Source organism: Callithrix jacchus, chromosome 10, assembly GCF_049354715.1.
Source record: "Callithrix jacchus isolate 240 chromosome 10, calJac240_pri, whole genome shotgun sequence".
Classification (NCBI taxonomy): Eukaryota; Metazoa; Chordata; class Mammalia; order Primates; family Cebidae; genus Callithrix; species Callithrix jacchus.
The window spans coordinates 57,252,911-57,263,456 of NC_133511.1; the positions used below are offsets into that span (position 1 = coordinate 57,252,911).

Consider the following 10,546-nt stretch of genomic DNA (forward strand, 5'->3'; position numbering starts at 1 on the left):
TGTGCTTCACCCTGAATGTTTTGCTTCAGTTGTTTTCTAAAACAACTCCATAATCTATATTTTTAAAGTGTATCCCAAAGATAAAAAATATGTATAAAACTTTACTGGGGCAACATTTACAAGTTATTTTACATTACAGCTTTGTTTTGTTTTCTAATTTTTCACATTGACCATGTACAGTATTACTTTTTTGAAAGGGAAAATAAAAACTACTATTTTATTTTTATTAAAAATAAAGCTTTCAGGACACAGAAAAGCAAATGTCACATGTTCTCACTCATTTGTGGGATCTAAAAATCAAAACAATTGAACTCATGGACATAGAGCATAGAAGGATGGTTACCAAAGGCTGGGAAGGGTACTGGGGGCTGGGTGGATTAGGTGGGGATGATTAATGGATACAAATAATAAAAAGAATAAATAAGACCTACCATATGATAGCACAACCGGGTGACTATAGTCAATAATAATTTAACTGTATATTTAAAAATAACTAAAAGAGTGTAATTGGATTGTTTGTAACACTGGTAAGTGCTGGAGGGGATGGATACCCCATTCTCCATGATGTGTTTATTTCACCTTGCATGCCTGTTTCAAAACATTTCATGTACCCCATAAACATATACATCTACTATGCACCCACAAAAATTAAATTTTTTAAAATAATTTAAAAATTATTATTAATAAAGTTTCCAGGTTATGTTCTGGAAGAATACTTTTTGGCTATGTCCAGTATAGAGTTTAATTGACTCACTCATGCCTGGAGCATACTTAGTTATTTTTTGAGAATACTCTGTAGTGCTGTCTACAGGGTACATTTTTGGTCTGTCCTGTCTCAGATTACAGGTTTTGACATTATTTTCTGAAAATTGCAAGACAAGATCAAGACTCAGTCCCCAGTGGGTCATTTCACCGTTAATCTAAAAGCAGTAAATGACTGAGGCAGGTTTAAAGTAGAAGAAATAGGGGAAAGGTAGAGTGGTTAAGGTTCTTGATTAAATTAAACAGATAAGAATAATACATAAATGTGTATAAATTAGTGTTTTCCAAAATACTTACTTAGAAATTATGATCTAACTTCTTCACTACAAAAAGTATATATAGTTCTAATTATAAGTTAATACACACACATTAAATACAATTTGGAAAATACTGAAAATAACAAATTGATTGGCTGCCTATAGACTACAAACCAAAAACAACCACTGTTACATTTCAGTTCTTTCTTTCCTTTTTTTAACCACCAAGCTAGACATTTTTATTTTGCTAGGATATCCGAATAGAATTACTACAATCGTCCACACAGTTTATCATTTCTAAACATTTAAATATCAATGGTTTCTGGAAGATGCTGTTGTCCTTCACAGTTCACTGAAAGTTCACATGCCTTCTGTGAAAGCCCCACTTTTCTTCAACCTACAAAATTTTATTTTCAGAAGTCTTGTGGGTTATTTTCTTTGCCTCTTCATGTTGCTCCTTAATTTGATAGATTTCATTTTCTAGTTGAACAATACTCTGTTTAATCTCGTAATTCTAACTGACCTGGGATATTCAGTTTGACTCCATTTGTCTCAATTTGTATCCAGCCGTGAGTTGTATGTTCTTTCTCTGCCCATTAAACTCTTGAATATGTGTTCCTACCTTCTGAAGTTCTTTATGTGAATGTTCAATCATATGAACTAGATTTTCATTGTAAGATTTCCAGGCATTGACATCTATGCTGTGACATTAGTCCAGATACTCAATTCCAACTGCTTGCTGCTTTAACCGGGCGCTAACATTGTTCACACATTCTTGCCATGTGGTAGTCATTTTTTTTGATGAGAGAAGGGGGCTGGAAGCTCATATAATTTCATACCGAGTAATTCAATTGGTTGTCGAGCAGCCAATCTTTCAAATTAATTTCTCATTATGTCAGTCATTATAATGGATCATTTTTCTTCCCCTAATTCTTCTCTGGGTTAAATGCTCTCTAGAATTCCAAAGGCAGAATAATCCAGGGCTGTTAGGCAGCTCAGGTAGTTCTTGGTAGGTGAGTTTGCTCTTCCACCAGCACCTCAGCAGCTTCCCACACACCAGAGCCTTTATAACCTTGATCAAAATATGGTGATGCATCCAGCAGAACCTCTCCGGCCACCAAACCCATGTCTGCCATTCTGGGGACCTTAGGTTGTCCTGCATTTTTTCCATTTCAGTTACTTCCATCCAATTTTTTATAATACACATAAAATCACATAAAATTGATTTTATTTTTCTTACCGCTACTTGTTTTTTTCTCTTTATGGAGGTATAACTGACAAATAAAAATTGTATATATTAATCATGCCTATAAACCCAGAACTTTGGGAGGCTGAGGTAGGCAGATCACTTGAAGTCAGGAGCTTGAGACCAGCCTGGCCAACAGGGTGAAACCCTGTCTACTAAAATGCAAAAAATTAGCCAAGGGTGATGGCGTGCACCTGTAGTCCCAGCTACTCCGGAGGCTGAGGCACAATTGTTGCTTGAACTTGGGAGGCAGAGGTTGCAGTGGGCTGAGATTGTACCGCTGTACTCCAACCTGGGTGACAGAATAAGACTCCATCCCCCAAAATAAATAAATAAATAAAAATTGTATATATTTATATTATACAATGTGATATAAGTTGTTTTTTGTTTGTTTTTGATATAAGTTATTTTGATATGTATATACGCTGTGAAAGGATTGCCACAGTTTAGCTATTAATGCCTTCCTCATCTCACATTGTTACAGTTCTTTTTTTTTGGTGCTAAGAACATTTAAGATATACTCTTTTCGTAAGTTTCATGCATACAATATAATATTATTAATGATAGTTCTCATGCTGTACTTATTAATCCAGAACTTATTCATCCTGCATAACTGAAACTTTGTTCACTTTGAGGAACATTTTCCCATTTCTCTCACCCCCAGAATTCTCCTCTCTGCTTCTATGAATTCAGGCTTTTTCAACTCCACACACAAATGAGATCATACAGTATTTATCTTTTGTGCCTGTCTTATTTCACTTAGCGTAATATACTTCAGGTTCATCTATGTTTTGAACATGACATGACTTCCTTCATTTTGAGGACTGAATAATATTCCACTATGTATACCACATTTTCTTTATCCATTTATCTATTGATGGACACAAGTTGATTTCATATATTGACTATTGAAAATAACACTGCAATGAACATGGGTGTGTAGATATCTTTTTGACATACTGATTTCATTTCTTTTGGATGTATATTCAAAAGTGAGGTTGCTGAATCATATAGTAGTTTTATTTTTAATTTTTTGAGGAAATTCCATGCTTTTCTTCTATAATGGCTATACACACACACACATGTACACACATACACATACACACATACATATATATATGTATATTTCCAGCCTGGGTAACAGAATGAGACTGTCTCAAAAAAAAATAAAAACCTTTATCAGATAAAAGGTATGTAAATATCTTCTGCCATTCTGTAGGTTTTATCTTTACTCTGCTGATCATTTTCTTTGCTGGACAGTATAATTTGTGCTGTATAGTTTGATGCAACTGTATTTGTCTATTTTTGCTTTGGTTGCCTGTGCATTTATAGTCATATCCAGACCAACATCAATAAACTTTTCTCCTATGTTTTATTCTAATAGTTTTACACTTTCAGGTATGACAGTTAACTCTTTAATCCATTTTGCATTGATTTTCATTTTTTATTATTTTTTTTGAAACGAAGTTTCACCCTTATTGCCCAGGTTGGAGTGCAATGGTGCAATCTTGGCTCACCACAACTGTCACCTCCCGGGTTCAAGTGATTCTCCTGCCTCAGCCTCCTGCGTAGCTGGAATTACAGGTATTTGCCACCATGCCTGGCTAATTTTGTATTTTTTGCAGAGACAGGGTTTCTGTTTGTTGATCAGGCTGGTCTCAAACTCCTGACCTCAGGTGATCTGCCTGCCTCCGCCTCCTAAAGTACTGGGATTACCAGTGTGACCCACCACACCCAGCCTATTTTGTTTTTTAAGACAGTCCCTTTGTCACTCATGCTGGAGTGCAGTGGTGCTATCTCAGCTCACTGCAAACTCTACTACCAGAGCTTAAGTGATCCTCCCACCTCAGCCTCCCAAAGCACTGGGATTACAGGCGTGAGCCACTGCACCCAGCCTGGTTTTGAGTTGACTTTTGTACATCGTATGAGATAAAGGCCTCAGCCTCCCAAAGTGCTGAGATTACAGGTGCGAGTTACCCTGCCTGGCCTCTGTCTTTGACTTTTGAGAATTTGATTATAGTGTGTCTTGGTGAAGATTTCCCTTAGTTGCACTCATTTTGTTCACTTAGAATTGTTTTCCTGGTAATCATTTAGCTATCTGTGTTCTCTTATAACTCCCTCGGCTTCTTTAAGATGATTATTTTGAATTCTTACAAATTTTCAAATAATTACAAATTATTTTAGCATACAAATTCATGACATCTGTGTATCTCAATTTATTTTTTATTTTTATATTTTGAGATGGAGTCTCGCTCTTGTCACCCAGGCTGGAGTGTAGTGGTGTGATCTCAGCTCACTGCAACCTCTGCCTCCTGGCTTCAAGCAAGTCTCCTGCCTGAGTCTCCCAAGTAGCTGGGATTATAGGTACCCACCACCACACCTGGCTTATTTTTTTTTTTTAGAGACGGGGTCCCTTTATGTTGTCCAAGCTGGAGTGCAGTGGCTATTCACAGGCGCAATCCCATTACTGATCAGCATGGGAGTTTTGACCTGCTCCATTTCCAACCTGGGCCGATTCACCTCTCCTTAGGCAACTTGGTGGTCCCCCACTGCCGGGAGGTCACAATATTGATGCCAAACTTAAGTTCAGACCCATGATTGGCATAGCGAACTACAGCCCAGAACTCCTGGGCTCAAGCGATCCTTCCACCTCAACCTCCCACCCAAGTCACTGGGACTGCAGGCACGTGCCACCACCACGTCCAGCTAATTTTTGTATTTTTAGTAGAGATAGGGTTTCACCATGTTGACCAGGCTGATCTCGAACTCCTGACCTCAGGTGATCTGCCTGCCTTGGCCTCCCAAAGTGCTGGGATGACAGGTGTGAGCCACTGTGTCCAGCTGTGTATCTCAATTTGTTTGTTTGTTTTCTTATTGTGTATCTCAATTTTTTAAGGTCAGTTATTAGTGCTTTAATTTTTTTTACCTTTGTTGGTGTCACGTTTCCCTGATTATTCTGAAAGGACCAGCTGATGAGTTCATGTGTAGGCTTGCTTCTGAAGTCCTCAGATGGGCTAATCTGGTGTCTGGGTCTGCAGAGGTAGGTCTGGAACTTGGGTCTGTGGGTATAGTCCTTAATCCTGAGTCCATGGAGATAGCCTGGCACTGGGATTTACTGGTGTGGGTCTGGTGACTAGGTCTTCTGGAGAAGGCCTGGAGCCTGAGTCTGCAGGAATGCACCTACAGCCTGTGTTCGCATGGGCTGACAAGAAGCCTGGGTCCATTGGAGTTGACCTTGCTCTGGGATGGATCTTGAGTCCGAGTCTGCTGGGGAGTATGCTCATGCTAGGGCAGGCCTGGTGGCTGAGTTCTCAAGGTAGGCCTGGTCTACAAAGACTAGCCTGGTGCTAGGACAGGCCTAAAACCTGAGTCTGCAGAGCTAGGCCTAAGTCCTGGGTCCATGGAGGTGGTTCATGGGGGTGGTCCTAGAGCCCGGGTCTGCAGGAGCTTGGGGCCACGGGTGCCAGCCTGGTGGCTGGGGTCATGGGGGCTGGTGAAGCCATGGAGTTGGGCAGTCCTGAAGCCTGGGTCTGTGGGGGCTGGTTTGGAGGCTTGGTCCGTGGATGCCAGTGTAAAGCCTAGGGATTTGGGGGCCAGCCTGGTGCTGGGGTGAACTTGGATCTGTGGGATGTGGACTCTTGCCTGGAGCCTGGGATGCAGGGGGTGGCCTAGAGTCTGGATCCACAGACACCAGCCAGGCACAAGGGTTCACTGGGGACAGCTTGGTGCTGTGGGTCATGGTGAAATTGGGTGTTTGCTCCTCTTCCTCCCTTAGAAGACTTAGAAGACAGATAATGTGGGTAATGAAAAACTGTCCTTCCTACCCTCTTTAATGCATCTTTTCTTATTTCTGTGTTCCACCTACATACTGTCATCTCTTACCTGAATTCCTTAGCTCTTATGAAAGTATTTTTGCATGTGTACAGCTATTTAAATTGGTGTTTCTGTGAAGAGACAGGCACTAAAATCTCCTATTCTGCCATTTAGCTGACATCACCCCTAAAACCATACTGTATTTTAAATGTTCCTCTACGATCTTAAAATTTTATTAATTTATGCTCTGGGGAGTGATTTCCAAATATTTCACCATCAGATACATTTTTTTGGTACATATAGACTCTATCCTTGCCATCATGGATTTGAAAATTTTGAAAAATGTTGTCAGCAAAACTATGTTAATTCATAATAACTGTTTCATTATTTTTTAAATAGTCAAGAACATCTGTGAGTGCCCATCGGAGCTAATTTGTCACTCTAGATTGATCACCACAGCCCCTAAGTTAACATGTGAGTTAGCCTGTACGGCCCCATTTGAGGTTGAAGTTTGCTCTGAAACCTCGTTTACCACTTTTACAGATCCCTTAAATAGCCAGGAACCCCATGCTATGACTTAATATTTAGAAGAAAGGGTTTGCTAAGCCAAATTATTCTTACCCTGAACCCTGTCAAAATGATCTCTAAGTCTAAAGAGATGATATCTACATTAATAAGAGTTCAGAATCCATTTGTTACCAAGGTATAAACTTGATCTTCATCTTAGAACTGGATAATTTACTCATTAAAAATATGCCTTAAGATGGAATCATTCTGGGTTTATTTTTGGATATCATGTAGGTTCTCCTTAAAAATATAAATTCAGCTGGGCACAGTGGCTCACACCTGTAATTTCAGCATTTTGAGAGGCTGAGGTGAGTGGATCACTTGAGGCCAGGAGTTCAAGACCAGCCTGGCCAACATGGTAAAACCCCATCTCTACTAAAAATACAAAAATTAGCCGGGTTGAGTGGTGCATGCCTGTAGTCCCAGCTACTTGGGTGTCTGAGGCACTAGAATCACTTTAAGCAGGGAGGTGGAGGTTGCAGCGAGCTGAGATCTGGCCACTACAGTCCAGCCTGGGTGACAAAGTGAGACTGTCTCAATAAATAAATAAATAAATTCATGGCTGGTATGGTAGCTCACACCTATGATCCCAGCACTTTGAGAGGTCAAAGCAGGAGAATCACTTGAGGCCCTGAGTTTGAGATCAGCCTGAGTAACATAGCAAAACCCTGTCTTTACTTTCAGAAAATTAGTGTCCATAATGATTTCAATAAGGAACATTAACATCAGTGGTGTCAACCATATTCCTGGCCACATTCTCAAATGTCCTAATGGGGCACTCACAGTAAAATGTACCCAGCAGGTTGTAATGTTAGTGATATTGAAACAGGAATAAATACAATTGAGATCAAGGGCTTTTACAATTCATCTTTTTATAGCAGTCTGAATCTTCAAAGTGTTTTGGTATCATTAATTTTGATGAATAGAGCCACAGACTGGCTGGAACAAAATGTTTTCTGTCCATTATCATATCCTCAAATCAGAGCTACTAACTTGGTGTCCTTGGTGTCCTAGAGACTTACTCTAAATGTTCTAAGAGAAATTGTTATGCCAGAGTTACCCCTGATTGTTGGTTGAGAACACAGAATGCTTCCAAATTTCTATTTATTTACTTATTTTTTGAGATGAAGTCCCGTTCTTGTTGCCCAGGCTGGAGTGCAGTGGCACAATCTCAGCTCACAGCAACCTATGCCTCCTAGGTTCAAGTGATTCTCCTGTCTCAGCCCCCCAAGTAGCTGGGATTACAGGCATATGCCACCACCAATGATACTTATTCATAAGGTAGTTGTGAGAATTAAATGAGAAAACAAATGTAAAAGGAGCTTACCAAATGAATCCTCTCTGAGATTGTGGAGTCCAAAAAACCATTAATAAAAAATGTCATTTATTCACACCCTGGATTGTTTACTATTAGAGTCACTAGCCGTAGGGAAACCAGATCTTTAACAATGAAAGTTACCCAATTTTCCCCTGACTTCTTTGCACCAAACTATATCTGAGTTTTAGACTGTGCAAAGCAACCAACTGTTTTGATCAAAGACTAGATAAGATATGCTTTTCTGGGATGTGTGGTGGTTACTCTTTGCTTTGGAAAAAGAAATTAGAGGAAGATACTTGAAAATATTTATTGAGTTCCTACTCTGTGCAAGACATGAGTGAGAACAATATGATGTGGTTTGTTATGAGCATGGACACTGGTACCTGACTGCATGGGCTTACCTCTTACTAACTGTAGACCTGTAGGGATGTCAGTTTCCTCATTCTAAAATTGGGGTGTAGATGGCTCTTGCCTATAATCCCAGCACTTTGGGAGGCCAAAGTGGGAGGATCACTTTAGCCCAGGAGTTCGAGACCAGCCTGGGTAACATAGTGAGACTCTGCCTCTACAAAAAATCAAAAAATTAGTCAGGGGTAGAGGTGTGCGCCTGTGGTCCCCATACTCGGGAGGCTGAAGTGGGAGAGTAGCTTGAACCTGAGAGGTAGAAGCTAAAATTAGCCATGATCGTTCCCTTGTACTCTAGCCTGGGTGACAGAGCAAAACCCTGCCTCAAAAAAAAAAAAACAAATAAAATAAAAATAAAGTTATAATTGTACCAGTTATGAAGATTAAATAAGATCATCTTTGCAAAGTTCCTTTAGTGGAGAATAAGACACATTATGAGTCCTATGTGCTTAATATATTCATTTTGATTTTGTTTAGTGTTTATTTTGTTAATGTAGCTCTTGATTTTTCCCACTGGATTATATATCCCCTAAGAAATGAATGCATCTCCTTTATGAAAATCGTGAGGTGGGTACTCTTGTTAGCCACATTTCACAGATGAGCACACTGAGGATCAGACAGATTAAGCAAATTGCCCAAGCCCATAAGGAAAGTGACAAGTTTGGACTCTACTCTAGTTTGGTCAGAGGTTGAAGTCATGTACTGAACTACTGAGACACAGTGACTTCACAAGAAAAGTATAAAAAGTTTTGAATGCACTATTTGGCAATGGCTGCTATTTATTGTTCATCTGAAACTGATTTTGCAGCATTACAGATACATAGGTTTTAAAATCAAAATTGAACTTTTTCTCTGTTCAACAACATTGGATAGGTTCATTCTTGACCAAACAGAAAAGCAAGGCCATCTTTGGGGGCTTAGAAACTGAAAGTGAATACATTTCCACTTCATGTTTCCTCTTCGCTTTCAATACATTTTTTATATATATATATATAGAGTCTCACTCTATCACCCAGGCTGGAGTGCAATGGTGCAATCTTGGCTCACTGCAACCTCTGCCTCCCGGGTTCAAGCTAGTCTCCTGCCTCAGCCTCCTGAGTAGCTGAGATTACAGGCACACAGGACCACGCCCAGATAGTTTTTATATTTTAAATAGGGACGGGATTTTGCCATGCTGGTCAGGCTGGTGCTTTCATTAATTCTCGTTTATCATTATTATTATTAAAAAAAAAACAAAAAAACGGGGTTTCACCATGTTGGTCAGGCTGGTCTTGAACTCCTGACCTCAGGTGATCCGCCCGCCTTGGCCTCCAAAGTGCTTGGATGACAGGTGTGAGCCACCACACCCGGCCAATTCTTGTTTATTATTATTATTTCCTTTTCTGGTTAAAAATAGGTCTTGGTGGCCGGGCGTGGTGGCTCATGCCTGTAATCCCAGCACTTTGGGAGGCCAAGGCGAGTGGATTACGAGGTCAAGAGATTGAGATCATCCTGGTCAACACGGCGAAACCCCGTCTCTACTAAAAATACAAAAAATTAGCTGGGCATGGTGGCGCGTGCCTGTAATCCCAGCTACTCAGGAGGCTGAGGCAGGAGAATTGCCTGAACCCAGGAGGTGGAGGTTGCGGTGAGCCTAGATTGCGCCATTGCACTCCAGCCTGGGTAACAAGAGCGAAACTCTGTCTCAAAAAAAAAAAAAAAAAAAATAGGTCTTGGTGACCTGTGGAAGTGACCTTGAAGAGGAAAAATTCACCGAAGGGCAACGTATAGCCTAAACTGAAGGTGAGAAGGACAGAGAGTGGGAAGATAATGAGTATTTATTTATTTATTTGTTTATTTTTAAATTCTGGCCTTTATCCAGATGAAGAATTAATATTTATTAAGCTCCTCTACATGCTAGTCATCTTAAGTATGTTATTCACTCATTTTGCTCAAGATTTGTTGTTACTAGAGGCTGAGTGTGGTGGCTCATGTCTGTAATTCCAGCACTTTGGGAGAGTGAGGTGAGAGGATCACTTGAGACCAGGAGCTTGAGATCAGCCAGGGCAATATAGTGAGATCCCATCTGTACAAGAAATTTTTTTTTTTTTTTGAGACAGTCTCGCTCTGTTGTCCAGGCTGGAGTGTAGTGGCACAATCTTGGCTCACTGCAACCACCACCTCCCAGGTTCAAGTGAT

At 40.1% G+C, this 10,546-nt stretch overlaps 1 pseudogene; it reads right to left on the reverse strand.

Annotated features, from left to right (window-relative positions):
* Positions 1–1,132: 1,132 nt before the first annotated feature.
* On the reverse strand, positions 1,133–3,943 carry LOC108593915 (pre-mRNA-splicing factor SPF27 pseudogene; annotated as a pseudogene).
* Positions 3,944–10,546: the final 6,603 nt, after the last annotated feature.